The sequence below is a fragment of the Anopheles marshallii genome, chromosome 2 (assembly GCF_943734725.1).
Source record: "Anopheles marshallii chromosome 2, idAnoMarsDA_429_01, whole genome shotgun sequence".
Classification (NCBI taxonomy): Eukaryota; Metazoa; Arthropoda; class Insecta; order Diptera; family Culicidae; genus Anopheles; species Anopheles marshallii.
Window position 1 is genome coordinate 87,538,600 of NC_071326.1, and position 23,182 is coordinate 87,561,781.

Below are 23,182 nucleotides of genomic sequence, written 5' to 3' on the forward strand. Positions count from 1 at the left end.
TCCATCCGTCCAAATCAATTGTGACCGTGGTGTGTTGTGCTGTCTAATATCTCCATCGATTCCCATAAATCTCCACCAACGGTCGGACGGACGGTAGAAGCTAAACAAACATAATGCACCCCATAAAGCGGTCCCTCTTCCAGAATGTTATCTGCGCCGGTTCTGGCAAGGGAAGTGAGCTCGCGTGAAAAGAAAGCCACACGGGTGAAACACTTTCCCGAAAGGCCCCTAACGGAGGGAAGATCGAGGTGGTGATGGGTGGTTGGGAAAGTGTTAAAAGTGTCAGCCCCGTAATTGACGACGGGAGAGTACGGAACGAAGATCGATCGTCGTTGTCTTGGGACACACGGTACAACGAGTGTAGTGATCGTGGTAAAATAATGTTTTGATTGATTGTTATTGTTTTCGATGGCGTGGGACCACGGGAATGCACATTTTCCGCATTATTAGGACCCCAAGTGGGTTCCTTACCTAGTGCGACGGTAAGATGATTGGTGAAATGACTGAAAAGAGAAACAAGACCTGTCGCGTTTCATTTAAATTCTTATGAATTTGAAATCGTTTGGGTTGATATTTACATGATCTACCGTTTGAGGAAGAGATTTATTTTTATGGACATCCTTACGACCATTACGTCACAGACTTTAATGAATAATTGTTATTGCATTTTACCCAGTTAATTAAAGTTTAAATTGTTTCATAGTTTTGGTTAGAATGAGACTCTTCAATTGATGTAAAAACGATTGCGCTAACTTGTAAACGATTACCATCTGTTTATATTGTACCATCATCAAACAGAACAAAACAATCTAAACATGCACTCTCAAACTACTTGTTCAATTTTCACAATGCAAACACAAACAAACCGCTCCGCAGTACCACAATCAGCATGTCCCCAAGCGGGTTTTCCTTCCAGAAGATCCTCAGTATCAAACTCGTCTACCAGTGCGTGCACTGGCATGGAAAATTCAATTATTTTAATAAAATTTCAACCACTTAATTAACACTACAGCTATTTGATGGCACAGCAAACCACAGCTCATTTACCGATCACGACCACGCTGGACTGCGCGGTTCGGATCGTACTGCATACTTATGCCGTGTCGCTTTCCAACATGCGTTTGGAATTTATCGGAAAAATGTAACAGACATAAAACCACGAGGGGGATATGGACGGTTGCAGTTATGGGAAATGGAGCGACGTTGTGTATGTATGCGTGTAAGGCATTGTTGAGAGGAAAATACACACATCAACCTCAGCCAGAGCAACCATCTTCCCGCCATTGCCGCTCACCAACCAAACGATAGTAACGATAAGATAATGAACTTTTCCTCTGTTTGCTGTTCTATTCCTTGTTCCTCACGTGTGTCTGATCGGAAACTGCATTCTGGACTACTCCTGATTAGAACTTGTTTCTAAGCATCCTTTTCCTGAGAGACGTTCGATTGATTGGCAGACCGATTGGCGTGCCGTAGGGCGGCGTTTCCTTCCCAAATAATATATCGAGCAAAGCATGTTGTTCTGCGTGATGAACAGTAGCAAAAGCACTTCCGGAAGTATCCGTTTTCGTGCAGTAATTGGTTTGCGTTACACTCGAACCCGAGACATACGGATCGACTGCTGTGCGTTGAAAAGTTCTTCGAGCAATGGTCATTGGAGCTACGGCCAAGCACAGGGTGCTGTCAGAGTGTTGCCTTCCAATCGGGAATAATTCCTGTACCGGTGCCCAGTGTAAGACATTCGAGGGATACAAGATACTAATTACTTTATCAACATACCTCCAGGGCAATGTACCTGGGTACCGGAACATGGACACAATTCAAAGGATCTAGTAACTTTTGACCAAGACCGCACGGCTAGCAAGGACGTGCCACTAAACCGAACGTGCACCAGGTGCTCCAGCAGCGATAAGAAATGAGGTGATGAAGTGGCAAAAGTTTTACTTCATCGCCTCATGAGCAATTGTCGGGGCACAATTTGGTAAAAAAAATTTCTGCTGTCGGAAGTCGCGTACTTTCCTGAGGACATTCATGCATTTGAGATGCACAACATGTTGTGAAAGTTTGTTACCGTACAAGCAATAAGATCTCTTTTGTTTAATTGGGTTTTGATACACATTTGTGTAGCCCTAATCGAACAAACTCTCTTTAAAATTTGATACGTTTTCAATTTTGTTCAGGTATCTCACAGCACTAAGTGTTACCATTTGGGGTAATGTTGTGGCAGTTGTGATGGATTCCTTCCAAGAATCAACAATCATTTCAATAGTTCCATAAAAGCGTGAAGTCCCTAGCAACCGAGAAATTTTCAACGGTATGAAAAAAAAAAACGTGTGAACGTATTCGCCGTACTGTAATGCGATACTGGTTGGGCCGTTCTGACAGCTTCAAACTGTCTTTCCGAGGTTTCCCTCGCTTTCCTGATGCTCCTCGGGCGATATTTTCCTCGCTGGTTTCGAACCGCGGAACACGTACACGACATGTGCCTCAGTGACAGGCATACCGCGCGTGGTATGCTCACTGGTTACCCATGTCAGAGGCAGTGGCAGAACATGGGACCACCAGGAACAGCCCGTTCGGTCAGGGGTTTTTCCCCATGTCGAGCGACCGATAAGCGCTTTCGATCGGTTCCGTCGTATATCGATGGTTCCGGTGTCGAAGACATTGGTCAATTTTCTTCGAAATAAAAGTAGTTAAATAGCATTACTGAAGAACCACAAGTGTTTGAGCAGGTCGTCAGGTTGGTAGTGGAAGACGGCAACCAAAGCACGGACGACAGCCCACCCAGGATGGGTGCAAAGGCATGCAAGTTTGACGTGACGAGGGCGTACAAACAAGTGGACCTAATCCCGGTGGCCGGTGACGGTGTCCAATTTCCGCGCCAGGTAGGTGGCGCTGGTGGTAGAGAAAACGCTTTTCGTCATTTGATTAGGTCAAAGCGTTCATGAAAATGGTTGCGTGTGGCAGAGTTTAAGCAACACCCGGTAGATGACCACGCGCTCCCGGAAGAAACCCATTTTCCCAATCCCACACATTGGTACGTAATCGAACACCTTCCGAATGTGTGTCAGATTAAGACAGAAAGCCAAAGATCTACCATCTACCGGACAATGCTAGGGAGACCAATTCACATTTGGCTTCCCAGTTTGGGGTTTTTCAGAAAATCTGTTGACACAAATTGAGAAAATTCGAATTATCGAATTATGTGTGGAGCGATACGTCATTGGGAGGTAGGCCGAGTCAGGGCGACCCTAGAATGGCGTCTGTTCCACCAACACCCTGTCCAGTGCACTAGGCTTGAGTGACGTAAGTAGCCAAATCTTGTTAGGCTGTAAATGTGCGCTGAGCCGACTATAGCTTTGGGTTTTGGGCGAGATTATAGGGCGATGAGAAATTGTTGCTTACGAGCCCTGCCTCACACACATACACTGCTAGATATGGCTCTACCATTCGAGTAAATTAAGGAAGGTTGACTTTTCCCGCAGATCCCGCATGGGGAAACTCAAACCCAACTCTAAACGGGATTATGGTCAAACACTCGGCCGTACCGAGAATGGCGTTCGGCGCTTGCATCCAATCAACTTTCGACAGTCATTGCCGATGTACAGCCCTGAAAGTGTCCTGCAAATGAATCCCTGCAGGAATCGCCGGCCAACGTTCGGCCGGTGAATGCACCGTGGCGGACACATTTTTGCCAACTCATTTCGGGTGCATTTTTCATCCTGATTGCATAAATCCGCCCCTTCCCCCCCCAGGGCAGGGAACGCAAGATATGCTCACATCACTCGATTTGAATAGCCGATGACTTGGGAGTTTCTGGAGGGTTTGGCACAACAACAAAAAAACAGCTCAAATCAATGAGCTAGCAATGCAATCAAAGCGGCAGCTAACTAGCAACCGGCTAACGATGGTAAGAATGATGGATTTTTGATAAGATAATATCAGCATGTCTCGTTTTGACAGTGTATTATAGCTTATTTCCTCCTTCTTCACTTCGCTGAACTCCACGCGATAAAAACGGGACACGATGTGCCAATCTTTCGATTGATTCCGGGCGGCGTGAATCTTGAGTGCCCGCCGTTCTGGGCAACAAAGTAATGATGAGAATGCGTTTTACTATCGCCGATTGAGGTCTTCGTTTGATCGTGGACGCTATTGGAAGCCAATCACACTACGCTCGGGAGGGGTTTACTTTAGCTACAAATTAATGCGAACATTGACTGGGCATTGCATTTCTTCCCGAACTTGCTCCTTTTTACAGGATTTGTCCTGTCCTTTAGAATTCCGAACAATGTGCTAAGGGCAAACAAGAACTTTAGTTGTGTTTTACAATCAATATTCTAGCACGTTCAAAAACCATGAGAATTTAGACAATGTTAACCATAAATTTTATTTGTTGCACAGAAACTTGAATAAATTGAAGGAATTTCATTATAAAATCTCCAAAAAATCGCTAGAAGAATGAAAAGCTTTGCCAAAATATTATAGAATTCAAACACCCAAACAGCCAACCCTTCTTTTGTTTCATTTTGCGGTGCTCACCTGAATAAATTTCACACAACTTACACGAACCCACCACTGCCACCGCAGATCGGTAGAGCTTTGTTTGCGGGAGAGAAGGTGTTAGGGGTTTCACCCAAGATGGTTAGTGTACACAGCTTCCGAGCACGCCGGTTGGGGTCTCATGGTAAATGAGGCTTACCAGAAAGCCTTCCCATACGAATGAGGTTTCCCTCGACCGTCCATTCACCATCCAGCCGTTGTGATGACGTTCGTCCGCAACACCGGCAGGGAAGGAAAAATCATGCCATCTAAGTTATCCGTCCTCGAAGACCCTTACTCCCTCCCCTATTCCCCTGGTGCTGCTCCCGATCGATTTGCCTCAGCAAACAGTGTAACGTTGCCATCACTATTAGCAGACGCACTGGAAGGATCACCAGCGTTGTACATGATGCATCGCATCGCTTTGATACGAATTGAACCGTTGTACATTTACCTCCACTCAGGATATAAACTTTTCCCAACCTGGTAACGTATACAGTAATTTCCATTCTGTCCTGCTCTTTGACAAGCAAACCTCGTCCAGTTTTGTAAGGAAAAAATATGCAAAAGTACTCTCACCACGCACACAAACACGTTTCATGATGGGACTGGACGTTTCCTACTGACCACAGCTATTCCACTGCGGGAAGCAGAATGTACAAAAACAAAAGGCGAAAAAATTGTTCCACAATCAAAATATCCTCTCCGACCAGGCAGAGTGAAAACTTTGCGCACAAAGGTAAAAATAGGAACGAGCGATGCGTTGTCCTGTGGGTGACACAGGGTGCCTCGAATGGAATGTGGCACACATTCTGGAGCAATCGCTTGTGTGTGTGTGTGTGTGGAATATTTCTGTTTTAAGTCAACCTTATGAAGCAAGTCTTCAACGAGACTCATTGGGAGGGAAAGCGTTTTGCAAGTGCTTAGGTTTGTTTTTCCATTTCCAGTGGTGTTTTTTTTTCTTCCATGTTTTGAAGCTGCAAAATAGAAAACTCAAAATGTCACTTACATCGTTGGCTGGTGAGTTGAATGCTTTTAGGGAAGCATTCTGCAGTGTACACCCTTGCCATCCTGCTTTTTGGACAAAGAATGGCCCGTAACATGCGCCTGTGTTCTCTGTGGAGGAAAAAGTCGTTTGAACTGCTGTACCTTGGTTTAGTTTGGTGTAGTAAGACGCAAATGCACAAAGAGGTAAAGTGTGGTTTACAACTCGACTACTGCTAAAATGTAGTTGCATAGACGCTGGGTTGTTTGTTGATGGTAAGTTGGGAGAAGGCGAGTAAAAAGGATAAAATTTCTATAAACATGCACCGACAAAACGAAAAAGGACCCATCGGTATGGGAATAATAACGTCACTGTCAGATGCTGGCGCTGGCGTGAAGCAAGCTGAGGATGCATTCGTTAAAAGCTATCCAACCGTAGCAGTTCCATTGCGAAGCTCAAAAGGATAAAGTTTTGCGTGTTGGCTGAAAATGAAGAAACACGCTTTCACAGGGTAAAGGTAAACAAATCCTTTCCGCCCCAACCCGTGCTGGTGTTTGCATAGCCTCGCCAGATCGTTGAGATATTCGTTGACATCATTAATAATCAGCTTCCGTGTGCGGCCGGTGAAACCGGTGGTTTAGAATACCACCAAAATATGTTAACAAATTAAAACTTCACAACTGATGCCTCCCCACCGATAGTGCGCTCCCACAAGGGGAGTGAAGCCGAGACGTTCGCTTCAGAAGCCATGAGCTCTATGATGAATGTATTGTCCACACTGGTTGTCACGCAACGGTTTCATCAGCTTCAAGACATTTTGTTTTCCATTTTTTTCTTTGTGGTCAAAGACAATCCACCATCCTTCACGCAAACTCCGGCGAAACAGATGTACCTGTGATAAGGGCACGGCTCGTTGCGGGCATGATTAATGGCACGCATGCAAACGGGAACACCCCCGGGTTTTTTTTTGTGTCCCGGGGAAGAATTCTGCGTAGGATTGTGACGAACTATCGAGTGGAACCAGTGTCGTTATCAGATTATTCGGCGTGAAACAACCGGCCTGACGCAACATCGCAACTCCCAGGTGGGGTTGGATGGGAATGATTAATAAATCTAACCCGGTGTTGGTGAAACCGAAGCAGAAAGATTTGAAATCGATCTCACGTCCCAAAAGTTCGGCACCAGAAATTAAGGTGGGTTTTAAATGGATGATTACATTCCCCCTTCGCTATTAGCACCGAGTGAAGGAAGTGATCGGAATCGTGCGCTGCTGGGTCTGACTGCACCTACGGCACCGAAAGGCAACACTGCCAGTAGGATGTCTAAAGATGTGTGCGAATTATTAGTAGAAAGTGCTCAACCGATTGTTTTCACACACCTTGCCGGGCGATCCTGCTGGAATGGAACACAAACTGCGAGGCGTGAGTTAATTAAATTATTAATCCCTTTTACCTAGCACTACGAACCGACCAGACGTAAGCGGTTCCACATGGTTCCTTGGTTATTTATCGGGCCCGGGGATGAATACTAAATGATATTCCGTTTACGGGCGCACGCCGACGACTTTGTTGAAGCTCCCAGGGATTGCTTTATAAATATGTTTTTAATACACCTTAATGCTATTCAAATTACAATGCGTACAGTGAAGCGTTCGGGAGTTTCATGAACCCATCCCGTCACGTTAGTAACGAATGGTGAAGCACAATGTGAGAGTGCATGGCTCTGGTTGGACCGAACATGGTACGTTGGGTTTTTACCATTCCGCATTCGGTTGCGGAAATCTATCATAAGCATTCTGCTGCCTGTTATAGCAATGAAAGCAACCTTGCCGGGGCGTGTCAACTGCAGATTTTAGGGTTTTAAGATCCAATTTCGACAACGGAATCAGTTAGCTTTATGCTCAAAAGTTCGATTTGTTGACATATCAGTTGAAAACTATCAAGATATTTCTGCTTTCCTTTCCAAAGTCACTAGCATGGAACTGATCCAAAAATAATAGTCCACGTTACAGCCGTGAAGTGCACGAGAGTGAACATGGAATGATTATTTACTCATCAATCACTCCACGTTGTGCCTCTTCCGCTGGGGGACATTTCGGGTAGCCGGAAGTGCAACACACTGGTGCACGGGTTGTGTCATTTCGTTCTTCGAGCTGTGCGTTTTCCGTTTCTTGTTGCGTTCTGTCAACCACAAACCGTCGACCAACTGGCGGTGTTCTACTTCATCGTCTTTACGCGAGCGTATAACTTACTTTGACGCATTTACTGTGCGACTGTGCGTTGAATAATGAACTTCAGGTACATTGTTTTGAATGTTTTCCACCGTGCTCGTCTCCAGCCGCAAGCGGGCTCGTTATCGCCGGTCAAACAACAGCAACCATGATGAAGAGTTCGAAACACCAGGAGTTTGTAACCGGCTGGTTTATATGCTGCGCATGCAAAACAGTGCATCGTAGTTGCTGCTGTCCGTGCTCTTTCTAACGCGCCCGAATCGAGCACATTCGCAAATTGATTTAATATGCACATGCACCGAAAACTCCCTGCATTGGATGCGGGTGTTTGCACTTGAAACTTTGACCAAACTGTTCGGGGTTTTCCCGGGGTGCTCCGGTGTGCTACTATCGCATTGTTCCGATGGACTGGCGGTCATCACCGCTGCATCGATTGTTCCGAATGCATTGTGTTAGTCATCACCTCGGTATAGAGAACACCCAGGTGGTGTGCGTATGTGTGTTTGGTTTTTATTCTGTTCTACTGTGCGATGAAGGGCTCATGTGCAGGTACCTCATTAGTGAGGGAAAATTACCTAGCCAGACAGCCGAAGTCTCCCCAAAAGGGTGGTGTGAATACACCAACAACCACCACCGACCAGCCAGGAGCACGATTTCGGTTGTTGATTCGCAAGGATAATTGATGCATTAGGGGTTTCGCGGAATGGGCGGTCCGTGAACATGGGCTTAAAAATAATCGAACGCGCACTTCAAACCAAAGCGGTCTATAAATGGAATTGTAAGGCTTTTAATGCGAATGCTCTCTATCACGGGTAAAACGATACAGGATGCAGAAAGATGCATTTTGCGTTCGACATCCAACGGATGGTTTAGGAGGCTTAAAATTCCACACGAAAATAAGCCATTTGTAATCGCCCTTGTTGATGTTTTCCTTCCTCGCTTTTGGGCCTTCGTGCTTAGATTCTTAAGACAGCGAGCGTTGGTTCTATCCCATCAACCTCCCCTCCAGTCACAATCGGACGACCTCACGATCCTGCGGGTCATAAATAACCTACTTAGGAAACAGGTTGATCGTCTTAAAAGCTGCTGCTGCAACGCCAAGCGATCCCCGCGAATAAAAGCAACAAAACCACCTCCAGTAAAGCAATAAAAGCTCGATCTCCATCCTCCGGTTTTGCTTACACTTACACCGAAACGCATCACAAGAAACATATGCAATGGCGCAGAAAAAAAGGGAAATAACATTAAATGGTATTACGATTATAAACTGAAATTGTGACTGATTTTTCCTTTCCCATCTCGCTTGCGTTGGGCGCAATGTTTGCAGAACCCTAGCAGGGGACGAGCTTAAGCTTCTTAGCGTCATTTACTGTGCCCGGGTTCAGCCACCTCGCGGCTTGGTCATCCTTGTGCTGCAGCCAGCTTTGCAAGCTTTTTTTCCGCCCTTCTCTTGCCGGTAATCGGTATTGCAATGATAGTTGAAGGATGAAAATGGTTGTCTCCAATGCAACCGATATGCAGACGGGTATGGATTAAAAATCCCGCAAAACATCAACGTCTCGGCTCTGACACGGGACGAGGATAAACCGGATAGGGGATGGGACCGATGGTCTGAAATCGAATCCTAGATCCACTCGATGACGGGTTTGGGTGGGTTTGATAAATTGCGTTAACGCTTCCAGTCCCACCGTGTGTGCGGAGCGTCGAACGTTATCGGGGACTGGTACATCATAATTAATTGATCACAGATGATGTACGAAGAGTCCCCTTCGAAAGTAATGGAACATGGAAGGGTTTGGACATTCTCCGTTGTACCGAAAGCATAATGGTGGGTTCTTTATCTGGGTGCATAAAGTGAATTGCATTCGCAAGTGTAAGCATCCAATTGAGCAATCAAAGAGAAAGGATAAGAAACATTCTTTGCCAGTTAATATTCCGGTTCTTATAGCACATCGAAAGATGTTCACGGTCATTGGACATGGAATTTGGTGGGGGGACCTTTAAGATGCACCACTAAAATTGCCACTTTCTCGTGATGGTTAGCACGATGCAAGGCATGCTAATGCACATGTCATTCCGACGCGTTAGTTCCCCTTTCGAAAGCATTTTGAACTTCGGCCCCGAATGGTGGTCGTTCCACGGTGACCACCTATTCGCTTTTCGTAACCACGTAACGAACCATCATCAGCTACGGAGGTCTCCGAAGGGAGCATTGATCATAAATTTAATTCATTGCCCCAACTACGGAGTACGGATTTCCTCGTCTATTAACCGGCTCCAGGTAACGGAGAGCAAGCGAGGCCTAACGTGTGACATTAGCTGTGGTTGCAGGCACTCGAGCTTCAGACATAAATGGGCGGCAGCCTCAAAATCCGATTGTGGAGTGTGTTATTTTATTCCATCGTCTTTCATCCATACATTTATGCAAAGATGATGATGATGGCGAACGTTTCTTCATCACCCGTGTGTCGTATTATGGATTATGCATCCTCCACGTGTAAGTGATCGGCGAAGGCTCCAGCGTACCATATGGTGTACGGAGCTGGCGATTGCAGTTGGTTTCATTTATAAGGTAGAATTTATTGATGGCTCTTGCACAAACGTGGCTGAGGGTCGCTACGACGAGGATTTCCAGAACCGATCTGTCATAGTGTTATGGTGGGTGGTGGAGTTCGGGTGGTTTAGCAAAACAGACGAGGGTAATGGAAGAATTTCAACACCTACTCTCATCTCACATTGCCCTACCGTGCATCGGGCACCGCATCCATGGCCCTTGGTGACTTCTTTGTTCTATCGGAAACGAGATTTTTCCCGTGTCGTTTCTTTGTCCGTGGAAAAGGTTAGCGAGGCAAGCTGACGTTTGGCAGGCTGGAAAGTACCACTGCTATGTAAATAATGGACGGGCCTCCCGGATATTCGAAGCTGATGCATTCAATTGCCACCCTGCGCGAGCGTGTGAAGAAAGCAAGAAAGTCGATAAATTTCCACCGCTTTTACACGGGTGTCTAGTAGCTTTGGGGGCTTTGGACGAGTGTATTACCTCGTGAGATTGCTTCCCCAGCATTGCTAGCACCGCCGACCCTTTCGGAAAGAGTTACAGTGCGCAGAGTACAATAATACGGTGTGTGCAAACACAGCATTCGATAGGTTACGACCCAAGGAAACTAACACAAAAAAGAACCCAAACGAACAGAGCCAAGAATGTTGACTGCAAACTGCAACTGGACTCCAGTATGCCGAAGTCGAGAAAGTCGACCGGCTGTGCATGACTGTGCCAGATTTCTTCGGTCGGTTGACGAGAGGTCCCGGGCACGGTACGGTATTGTTCCATCACGGATTTTCCGTCTTGCTGCGCGTTTGATCGTAGCGATAAGTGCCGTGAATCTGCGGATGAAAACAGAGGAAAGTTTATGCGCTCCTCCGATCGGGAAAACTAGACATCGGACTATGGCTTTATTTGCTTTGCCAGCGTTCGGTAGCGTTTCGGGGTGCGGATGTTTGCAAGATCTAACCCCGCGATCAACCTTCTACTCAGGTTTGAAGGTAACAAATGTCAGCCATTCAGATGACATTGCACTGAATAAATGGCGCTTCTCAGCGTAGAACATTGGAAATCCGGAGATGCCTCTTCTCGATCACCCGCGATCACGGGAGTCGAATCTTCTCCCTGGTAGCCACACCACAACCGTAAGTCACCGAAGCCGTACAGCGCGAAGAAAGGAAGAAAGTCTTTCACCCGCATCGCAACAAGTCCCGGAAAATCGTGACCACGAGAACTGCCCCACGACCGTGCGGCAACATCCCCGGCGTCGAAGAACCGTGTGGTTCTCCTTCGGGGCGGAATATGGCGATCATGGCTCACCCGTTTTGGGCCATCACCACACTTCGGACGCGCCGGAGGTCATTATTTGCTTATTTATGACTTTCCTTTCTTTCACCTTTGGCAACGAGTGGTTTCGCTCGGCACCGCTGAAACCCGGCCAGCGTATGAATATGGGATCGTGTCGTGGCACGAGGCTGAACTTTGGCACAGAAGGCGCACATGGCTACGGTTCGCCGGAGCACAAGTTTTCGCTTTTGCTCCCCAATGTCCACGATCGTGATAACGTTACAGCAGGTTGGCGGATCGGTTAAAGGCGGATGCGTCAGGGTAAGTTCCCCCGTTAGCACAGAACTGCCGCGTAGCAATCGTTTTGTGGACATTGGTTTGCTCGAAGTGATCAGTCCAGTATGTTGGTTTGGGAAGTTGGTCCAAGTTAGTATCTCCGGTCTAGGATCTGGTGCGATCGAAAATTGTGCGCTCGTATCCGGCTACTCTCCCCCGCCCCACACACCCTTCCATGGACATACCGAGCAGGACCGATTGTTACCTATTCATCGATCGGTCATCGGCGCAGAATGGGGGTTTTTATCTTAACGTAAAGCCAACAATACCATAGATGGGGTGTCGCTCCTTAAGCGCTTTTAACTTCGAAACCTTGAAGCGGCGCGATCGAGGTGCTTTCTAGGTCAGATCGTGAATGATTCGTGACGTCCATTTCGGTGTTTCGCAGTTTCGTGCACATACGTTCTCACATACTCTCCGCTGCGTTTGGGCCGAAAAATAAAGACCATGGCTAGGGTGTAGTGTACTCTGGGTCGTTTCCTTATGGTTAATTACCACAAGCTTAGACATAGATCCACCGCATCGGTTCGTATCGCTCATGCTGACCATTAACCGAGCATGTCGAGCAGGCAGCTTAGGTTCGGAACTGTTCCGGCAAAATATCAGCGTACGGGCGATCAAGCGATTGACGATCGCATTTTTTCCCCGAAAATAATGCCTTCTCATCGTTTAATAACGTTCGCCTTTTATGTTGATTCCGCTCATAATTTTTTCCACCAACCTCCGCGCAGCTTTATCCTGCTTCTGCTCCCAATGGTTGTGTGCCCGCTTATGTTCGCGTTCGCTCATGCATTCTTTTTCGGCATGTTTAATCTCCCCAGTTCTCCCGCCCCCTCCACCAAGTTTTGCGCCGCAGTCTCTCTGAGTCCCGATGAGTGCGTTCACACCCCTTTTGCCGATGGTGAAGGTAAAGGCGCACAAACGAACAGCGGGAATCTCACACACCGGCGTGAAGGTGCAGGGTATGGCAGCAAACAAAACAACATGTTCATATGTACACAAACATTGATTAATCGATTCCTGGTGGATCTCGATCCCTGTTCCCCGCGCCCGACGATGGCGGTTGGTACGATTTTGACTGTGAACTTCAAACTTGTTACAATTCATTTTCGAAGTCATCGCTCTCCGTCCTGCCAGGCCGGCTCAAAGCTTTGGATCGCATTTCCTCGCCCGATGCGCGATCGTTCGATCGATGGTTGCTTTATTATTATTGATTGCACGTCCCGGGCCGTTGTATGACGGTATGGGGTGGCCCAAAGTGTCCGGGCGGTGATATTTTTCATTCCTGCACGCCATGATCCTTTCTTCGGTTATTAAAATGGTGCGTTTTTCGCCGGTGGATGGTGATTGATGTAGCGGTGACGGGGCGGGCGAAGACGACCGTTTGACGACAGGCACACAGAGTGCCCGGCGAGGAATGGTTCAATCATTCACAACAAATCAAATTATGGGTGAAAAAGAATGCATTAGCTCTAGCATTGATTGTGGTTGTGGTTATGGTGCTATTGTAGCAGCTCACAGACTCGATAGCAGATCAATCGGATGGGGAACAATAAATAAAGCACAAAAAAAAAGTTCGATTAATAATATCCTAATGGAACAACAAATAGTTCTGCATTGTAACGTGTGTTACACATATGAACTTTGTAAATGCCCTTGGAGCTTGACCACCATCATGCTCCAAAAAATGCGGGCCATTCTATCCGCCAGTCTTTTGACTCTTGATGATAAACGAGAAACGGCACTGTGAAAGCATTGGGATGAATTTTTCCCGTGGTACATCAATTATACTACGCGAATGACAGCTACCATACCACCATGAAGCAGTGTCTTGACTCGGCCGGTGCGGCATAATTAGTTCAGCGGGTCGAGCATTGTGAGTCATCTGCACATACGCGCACCCGCCCGTGTGCAATTCCACGCAATCATATCGGAATCGGCGGAGAGAAATGGACTCCAGTCACACATTTCGACGCGAACCGGAACATTCCAACACGTCTGCAAACCGGTTGCGATAAGTTAATTGAAAACTCAACCTTGTGGATACCTCACCGTGGGGTGGGGACTTGACCTGACCCGTGTACGCTGACGGTGGCTATATACGTTCTCATGAAAATCACCATAAATCAATGTACCGGGTCGCCCGGGTTGGTCCGGTGTCGCAGTGGCGAGCAGGGAACGATTGAGTCGGTTCACGGTACAGTTTCCGTACAGATAAAAGATCCTTTGCAAACACACAAAAATTGGTGGCAGCAACGGTGCGGTGGAAAAAGTTCTCTGGCACCCACCGGACGACGACGACACCGACAACGATTGCTAACGCGTGCGAGTATCGTCATGCATAAATTTCACTTTGACATCCCGCGGATTTTGGTCGGAAGTATTTTGTGGTGACATGAAACAAAACGAGGCCGCCGGGGGAAATTCAGATCGAAAGAACTCTGGTGCGAGATTATTTATTCGCACACGTAAAATCAATAGAGTTTTATTTCATCTACGTGGCGGAATCTTTCTAATTGGCATTGGCACGAACGTGCGCACACCCACATCCATCCTCCATCGAGGTGTCATTGGTCGCACGTGGTCATACGAAACTTTCGCCGCGCCCGGAAGCAGCAGAATCATCCCGCTAACATTTCTAACGCACAGCCAAACTAACCTATTCGGATATGATCGATATATCTCGTGAAGGAGTGAGGGTTTTTGCTTACGTTGGCAAATATTGTGCCGCGAAACCACGTTTGCCTGTCATGGATGCGACAAAATGGTCGCACTTGGAAGCATCATGTGCCTTGTCTTTTTGCGAGTTCGTGGTAAAAGAGTTGCTCTGCATAGTTTGTGTGAACAAAGAGTAAAGACGGCTGTGAATTGAAAGCGCATTCGAGCGCATGGAATGCAAGATTGCGTGTCAATCGTGTGCTCTTTGATGCATGACACTGTCGGGTGTTTCACTTGGGTGGGTATGGAAGTCCACAGTGACTTGTCCGGATGGTCCATTCGAAGACTTTCCTCAAGAGAAGCACATATACCGATTTTATTGAGTTTATATTGAGGAATTTCGAATCCTTATCCCTGCGCTCTGTCTCTCTGAATTTTATTGATCACAACAATAAGTGTTAATCAATGTCCGTGCCTTTGCCATGCTAGAAATTAAACGTCAAACAAACGCACAAAGTACTCGGACACAGCAGTAATTTATTTTCGTTCGATTTGAATGTTCTCCTCCCCCCCCCCCCCCCCCCCCCCCCTGGGGGGGAATGTGGACGAACAGAAACAAACCCAGCACTTTTATTTCCGATCCTGTTCGGCAGGCAATAAATCACCTCACATCACGTTGGCGATTCCTTTTCCGAAATCCGTTCATTAATCATCGTCCGATCGGTACGATCGGTACGAACGTGCACAGTATGGACCGGTGGTGCACGGATTCGCTGCTTTGATCTCTCAACTAAGTCTGGCCGGACCCGGTCGGCAATAAAAGCAGGATTAGAGGTGTCGATCGGGCAGAGCCATTAAAGGCACCCCAAAGGTACGTCTCGAAGAATTTGCTCAGGAAAACGTGCGTAAATCGTCACTTTTACGAGCGCGCTGAAACGACATCTTCGAGGCTGAGCGAGGCGACAGACGCACTGCCGGGACGGAACGAAGCAGTAGCGAGATCTCGCAGATCTTAAGCTGTTAAAGTCAGTGAAGAACGTAGCTCCAGTGCTTCAGGCCGGTTTTTGGGGGTAGGTTTTAATTTAAGAAAAAAACGTGCCAATTAAATTCTGATCCAGACGCGGCTTTGTTTCGGCCACAAAATGATGCACTTTTTTTAAACGATCTACACGGCCAGTCCAAGCCGTGGTTTTGGGGCACCCGTCAGCGCAAAATGGCACCCGTAGAAAGCCGCCTTTAAAGTGGCTTCCCGGGTTTGCTTTTCCTCCCTCATTTTAGTTGCTGCTTGTGGAATCGGTTTCTGACAAAAAAAACTACTAGAAACTGCTATCGTAAATTGTTGCCGGCCTTCTACCGACCCGTTTTTCGGTCTGCGGTGTACTACCGTCCATCATCATCGTCCCATCATCGGGGACGGTTGTTGCGCTGCCTGCGAGATGGTCACAAATCACGTCAACACTTCACCCATCTTTAATGGCGACGACCCTCGGTCGGTGATCTACCGTGCCGCTCTCTGGCGGATTGTTTTATGACTTTCTCGGAGCCCTCCTTGCACTTTATATGCAAACGAAACGAACCGTTTGCTGGTCAGTCGCTGCCAATGCCTCGTGTGAGATGCGAGGAACCAATGCTAGCGGTGGGAACACTGCACTGGGGAGGATACCATTTTACTGGTATGAACTTTATAATGTAAAGCTTCATTTTGGGAAGTAGTTAAACTGAAAATTCAATCATGAGACGAGAGCGACCACGTACGCAAGGCGGTCAAAAACGGTAGTGTGTGAGGCGTATAGCAGTATATAAACATTATTTTATGTTATTCAACTACTTAACCTTATAGCTAATATCTCATCTGCTGTGCAAAATGGAACGTGTTGTTTGTGTCACAATAAATGCCGATGGTTGCCTATTCGCTCTATTCGCCGCGCAGAACAAAACCTCGTTTGATATACGAAGGTGTCGTCAGGTCTTTTTACGACCCAAGATGTAGATTGAAGATCCATCTCGTCCCTTATTCTCAGCCACCAGTTCTCAGTTCACTTCACGCTCATGCCTTCCCATGAGCGTGTGCAGCATGATTATGCGTTGGTGATACTTTTTACTATCGACTTTATCAGATTATAATAATGTCGAGGTCGGCAGACCGGTAATACGATACAGTTCTAGTGCGAAGCTGCCACACTACTACACACCTCGTTTACGCTGACGCTCAACAGATGCTACTTCCCTTCGGTTCGCTTTCATTTTGAGATGTCGAGAAAAAACGATCAAGCCGTCACGGCTAGGCGATGGCTACGCCAAAGCACAACCCGGGGAATAGTTTCATCACACCGCTTCATGATTTGCCCGATCCGGTTGACACTTTTACGATGGGACCGGCATTTAAACTCGCTAGCCCTTGTCCGCTCTACGCACCGTATGCAAAACGGGTGTGATGGTGTGGCGTTGGGTTGGGTTTAATTTTTACGAGCCGATTCCAACAACCGAAACTTCTTCCACTTATGGCGGAGGAGGAGTACAGGGGGATCCTGCCATCGAATACGTGCGCGTGTTTTGATGTGTTTGATAGCTCAATCTTTCTCGCTATCCGGCCGATGCCAGCCACTCACGATATGCGAGCATTAATTATGAATAACACGCGTTTCGGAGGTGATCGGAGGGGAAATGCGTCGCGCGAGGAACGTTTGGTTAAAAAGCAGTTTCTTGTACTAATCAAACATTTAATAGCGGGCGTAAAATATTACCCGTGCAACAAGCTCTTACTTTACGGTCGAGAATATACAAAGTGGTCACTAGAAGTGGATAATAAAGGTGCGTTTTTCGATATGTTTTTATAGCGCCTGAAGATGCCTTTGAAATCAATCAGCTAACATTCCGTCCGGTCACGTCAGTTTTCAATGATTTTTCAGCTTTCGATTTTGTATTTTCATTTTTCTGGTAACCTAAGATAGGCACTGACACTGGGAAAAGATTGTTCCCCATTCGACCCGACCGTCGCGCATCTTCATTTTCAAATCATGTTCGCTGTGAATAGCAAATAATTGATGTAATTTCACGGTGCATGCAAAGATTGCTTTTTCCAAAGTCCGGCGAAAGCTTCCCCGGAGGGGCCTAGAGCCTCCGTGACTTATTGACTTATTCCGGCCACCTAGTACGGTATCGCGTTCGTACGCTTTCTCCCAATGCATGCGCACACGCTTATTTTCTAACTGGAGAGTTCCCCGCCATTAGCCGACGTCCGGTTGGCACGCCGGGCTATTAGATGCTTCTTTGGCAGTGTTTCATCTCGCTGGGGAAGATTTGTTCCCCGTTTGTTCCCACTGGATTGGACTATTGCAAATAATCGATCGTACAGAGCCGGTTGTGTGTTTAAGTGTGCGATGAATCATCCGTCAAGAGAACATCCAATCTTTCTGACATTCCGAACCACTCTTCTGATCTAAGGCAGCATTTGAATCAGAAAAAAGGCAGAAATAAATTTGAATTCTTCAGGATGTTTTTTGGATTTCCTGATCGAATAAATATGTAAATTGTATACACAAAAAAAATGATTTGAAGAGAAATAGTTGAATTTTCGTGATTCCTTAAGAAAAGAAACAAAAACTTTAAATATTCCCATGCACATAAAAATAGACTCACCACTGTAATACAACTGGGATGAGATCACAGGCAGAGGTCATCCCTCGATTGCGCGATTAGACCAAGCAAGCGAAGGGCTTTCACTTTCGATTTGCGCCCTGCGCGATTCCACGGAAACGCGATCGAAAATTGCAGCCGCATCTTCATCGCCGCAGGGAACCCGATAGACCATTTCTGGCCTACTCCGTCGATCCGATCCGATCTGATCCAACCATCCAGGCCCTGCTGGACTGCGACCAGAGCCGCGAAGATCGTCGTGCAGAAGATGATACCACGGGAAGAGAAAGTGTGCGAGCCACCGACACGATTGTAGCATTTCGCGACCGTGATCATACCGCAAGGCAGACGGACATCGTGCGTGTTTCTTTCCGATTCTCGTGCAATTCGGCCGACAATGGGGTGCCAAATGGGAAAGCTTCGCCGAGCGGAAGGGACGTGACAACGGGGATTGACAATCGAATTGGCACGATCGAACTGTCGAAATTGTCGTGGTCATGGTCAAGCGGATAGCGAGGTAGGTGAAAGATTTCTAATCTCATCACGCCCGCCCGGGCAAACCGAGGGAAATGTTTGTGGGCCACATTGTTCTGTTTGCTTGGGGTTCTGTAGCGCTACATGGCGTCTCACGCCGTGAAGCTTTCGTTGGAACAATGTGGCGCACCGGAGAGAAATGTCACACTCCCAGGGTATTCGAAAATGAAGCTAATGATATAGGACGGAATGAGGAATACTGACAATTGCATTTGTTGTTTGCCCTCCCATGCACCGCAAGGGCTCACCTGATACGATCGCGCCGTAGAGTGGTCGCTTAAAATTTATTCCAAATTTTACGTAATTTAATTTAATTCCCATTTCGAATTGTACTGTGCGCTTTATGTAACACACAGCTGACCAGTTAACCGCACATGACGACCCTGTAAATGGTAATGGAAAACGCGTTTGCGCAAACACGAAGCAGCGAAAAGGGGAAACAAACGAAAATGGCTCGATTTAACCATTGCATAAATAATTCATCATCGCTTGAAGTTGTACCTTTCGGTGATATCTCTTCTTCAACTCAATCGCACGCACCCTTGTTCGGACACACTAACAACTTAAACGGCATGTGAACGAGGAAAGCCTCCTAAAAAGAAAAATAAAAAGCTATCATAAAAACCGGCCTCCCTCGTCCGGTTGGGTGGCTGCGGGTTTGGAACTAGAATTCAAAATTAAATTGCTCATAAACTTTTGTTTTATCCATCAGGTTGGGTGTTTTCGGGTTTTTTTTTCTGCCCATGGGTTCGCCTGCGTAGTGGAGGTCTTTTAATGAGCTTCACTATCAATGCGACCCTCGTGTATATCTGCCCGATACAGCGAGAAAAAAAGGCTAGAAAACAAAAGTTAAATGTTAACAAGCACGATGACGGAACGGAATGACTCTTGCCAGGCAATCGGTTGATGGATTCATCCAACAGCAGTCACCGCGATGACGGTGACGGAAACTCCAGCAATGCCAACGGACCGGGGGGGACCACGTACACCTTGAGAAATGACCAATTCCAATAAGCGTGAGCTATGCTGTGTTATGATTAATAAATGAGTTCTCCTTGCACGCCTCACACCCTGCTTATCTTATCTCGCGCACCCCGTCCCGTCCGAAGGCGACGTCCGTCGACAACAACTAACACATCATTTGTGCGATAATTTACGATCGAGCTCTTAATGGCTCAAACAACGAGATTTCTGTCCTTTCTTTTGATCGTTTCTTAACTTGTGTGTGTGTCTGTGTGTGTGATGTTTTTTTTTCAAGAAGTCTCCAACTAGATGGAAAGGTCTATCGTCTTTGAAGGTTCCTTCTCCAGTGTACAGTTTTAGTGCTTTTGATTTCTGTTGCTCATTTAGGTTTCTTCACCCCTCAGCCGAAGTTGTCCAGGTTGGGTTCATTGGCGAAGATGCTTAGAGCTTAGCGCCATTCCGGAACTCTCTTCAATCGCCTAACAGAACAACTTTACGACACCATACCCTCGCTCGTAAGCTCGCCCCAAATGGTATCCCGCGTGGCAATGGGACAAAGTTCCGGCTTCAGTAAAGAAAAGAAAAACTCAACGAAACCATCTCCAAAAACCGATCCCGTTTGTACGTCTTTTGTTTTGTTAGCATAAAACATACTGCCTCGCAAGCCCTCTAGGCCTTTAGCATATGGTCCTACTCCTCAGCTTCCCCCTTCACCGAAAAATAAACCCAAAGTCCGATTCCGGACTAATTGGCTGTGATCGAAGATGTGTGTTTTGAAGATGTGAGCCACACGGTGCGCCAGTCCCACAGTCATCGCGCACGTTGCAAACTTCCTTTTCATCGTGCGCTAACAAGAAGGTCTAGGTTGCGAGCCTCCGAGACCTTGCCGGCGCGAGGATCCAAAACGGCAACGAGCAGTCTGTCCCAAAAGCTTTACGACCTCCCGCGACAAACCTCCCCATTACGAAGCTGACCAGCTCCCTCGCATCGGTTAACAACTTCCTGCGACCCAATCAACGCCGGTCGGGTAAAGCGGGTTCGATCGGGTGCCTTTTGGGAATGTGGGAAATAGAACTTGTGCGGGGTCATAAACTATTTTCGGTCTGCGATGTGCGGTCCACGATTCGGTGGGAAAACAATGCGTCTGCCTTGCTGCTTGGTGAAGTCGCACTCGGCATGGACTGGAGCTGTGCCATTTTGAAGTGTGAGCCTTTTTTGTCTGTTCGACTTTAATGAACTGTTGCTGCAGATCGTTTAGTTTATAGAAAAACGGATCTAATTTAATACCGCACGTCGCTACAGGACTGTCCCAATTGCAATGATCGATCGATGAATCGATGCGTACAGTTTGTCTTTAATGTACGATGGCCAGCGAGCTGGCCTTAATTGATATGACAAACTGGTGGGAGCTTACATGTCACACTTAAATCAACACACGAAACTCCTCCCGGTGAGTGAGTTGAAACGAGTGACACCGTCGGATCCTATCAACTGCACCGAAATCAAACAGAGCACACAAAAAATAATCCGTAAGTAAACTGCCCGAAATTAAATCATCACGAAGCGTGTGTTCCCCCGTACCCAACTAGACCGAAAGTCCACTAAGCCACCCGGTATGATAAATCGACTCAATCCATCATCGGAAAATGGTTTGGGGGTGGCGAGGGGCAGAGCTCTTATTAAACCGTTGACAACGGTAGCGTCTGGCGCCAAAGTTTTTTTTCCCCCCAAGTTTGGTGCCCCATAACGCACAGTTACTCTACAGTGGCCCAGCCACAACTATCCGCTACGAGTGGTGCGACGATGATGGGTGAATGTCTTCCCCGAAGGTGCCAACAGACCGACAAAGTTTTTCGCGTCGTGTGGTTGAAGCGATCGGCTCTCGCTGTATTCGTTAAAGATACACAACGAAATAAAAGCAGATCTTTTTGTTTTATTTTGGAAATGTCCTTAGGATCATGCTCTGTGTGGAGGTGTAAAGAGTTCCAACTTCACCTTTGTAAAACAGTGAACGGAAAGCCAAAGTTTGTTACGTTTTCCAGTCGTGGATTAACCTGCTTTACGACGGTGATGGTAGTTTGGGAAAGATTTTCTTTTGTGCAATGCCCGCTACGCTTATGTGGATGAAGTAAGAAGGCGCGCCTCTTCATTGCCATAACTTAAAACGAAAGCAGTAAGGATGCGGTTTAAATATTCTCTCGTCGTCTTAGCTGCACCGAAACCCCCTCTAAGCAGCTGCATGAAGAAGGATTACTCATCATTCACCTGGCCGAACGGATAAAAGCCTCTTAGTGTGATAACGTAAATAAGAACAAAGGGCGAGGATAAAAATGGTCCATTCTAATTGATACAAATTTCTCGACAAGTTTCTCCAATTCCGGTGCTCGTGCTTATTGACGTTCGTCCAACCTGTTCGAAAGGGCACCTTGATGTACCGGGAGTCTTTATCTGCGCAGTGCGTAGGGATGCCCGTGTGCCGGAATGTGACCCGTCTTCCGGACATTCTGTTAATGGACCGTTTAAAAGCCTCGACAGAATGAGATGGAATAGTTTGGGTCGTCGTTTGCTTCCACCATCTTAACCCTTGAGGGTTAAGGAGAACGCAGAAGATAAAGGAAGTAAAAATTAGGCCCATTGTGGGGTAAATGAATGTTAAAGTGATTTCGGGCTGATTCCTCATTAAACATCAACTTAAATGGCTTGTGTAAGGGCAACCGGGCATGGCAGTCACTCTATCCTCTTGCAAGGGTTACTGACGGAGAAGCCTCCCGACGACAGGTTCTCGACAGTTTATGGCGCCCGGTTTTCATGTTTTCCGTTTCGAAGAATCCGCTTCTAAAGTGCCCGGTGTGTCTCAATGTCGCTGCCATTAATTCAACACTGTCCTGACGGCTCCGCTATCATCAAACCCCAACGACTGCTGACCGCGGTCTAGAACGTGAACCGGTCCATTGATAACTTTCCGACAGCTTTCCCTGGTGTGGAGTTGATTCGACTGCTGTCCTAACGAATATTTGCTGCTTCAAAAAAAAAAGCGAAAACTCCAAGGCCCATCGAATTAGTCATCCATCGTCTGTGCGGCGTTTACTTCCGGAAACGGGGTGTTCGGCAGCAGGTCCTGCCCCGATGAAGAAATTCAAAATATGCGAAGCGTGATCTTTTTGCACGAAAACTTTTACTTGGTTCGAGTTGGGACGGGTTCGGAATTTTACCTGAAACGAGGGCCAGGATGCCAGCTGTCTCACTTCCCGCACGCAGCACTGACAAGGCAAGATTTCGGTAGTTTTAACGATACACTTTCTGCAACGGTCATCCCGCCCTGGTGAGATACAGTGTGGGAGTACCAGGCAAGGTAAGCAAAGGGGCATTCCATGGTATTTTAATTTAAAACTTTGAATTAGTTATTTTAGAATAGATCCTCCCACAAGTAACTTCCATTGCCTGTACCATTTGCGAGCAGACGAAGCAG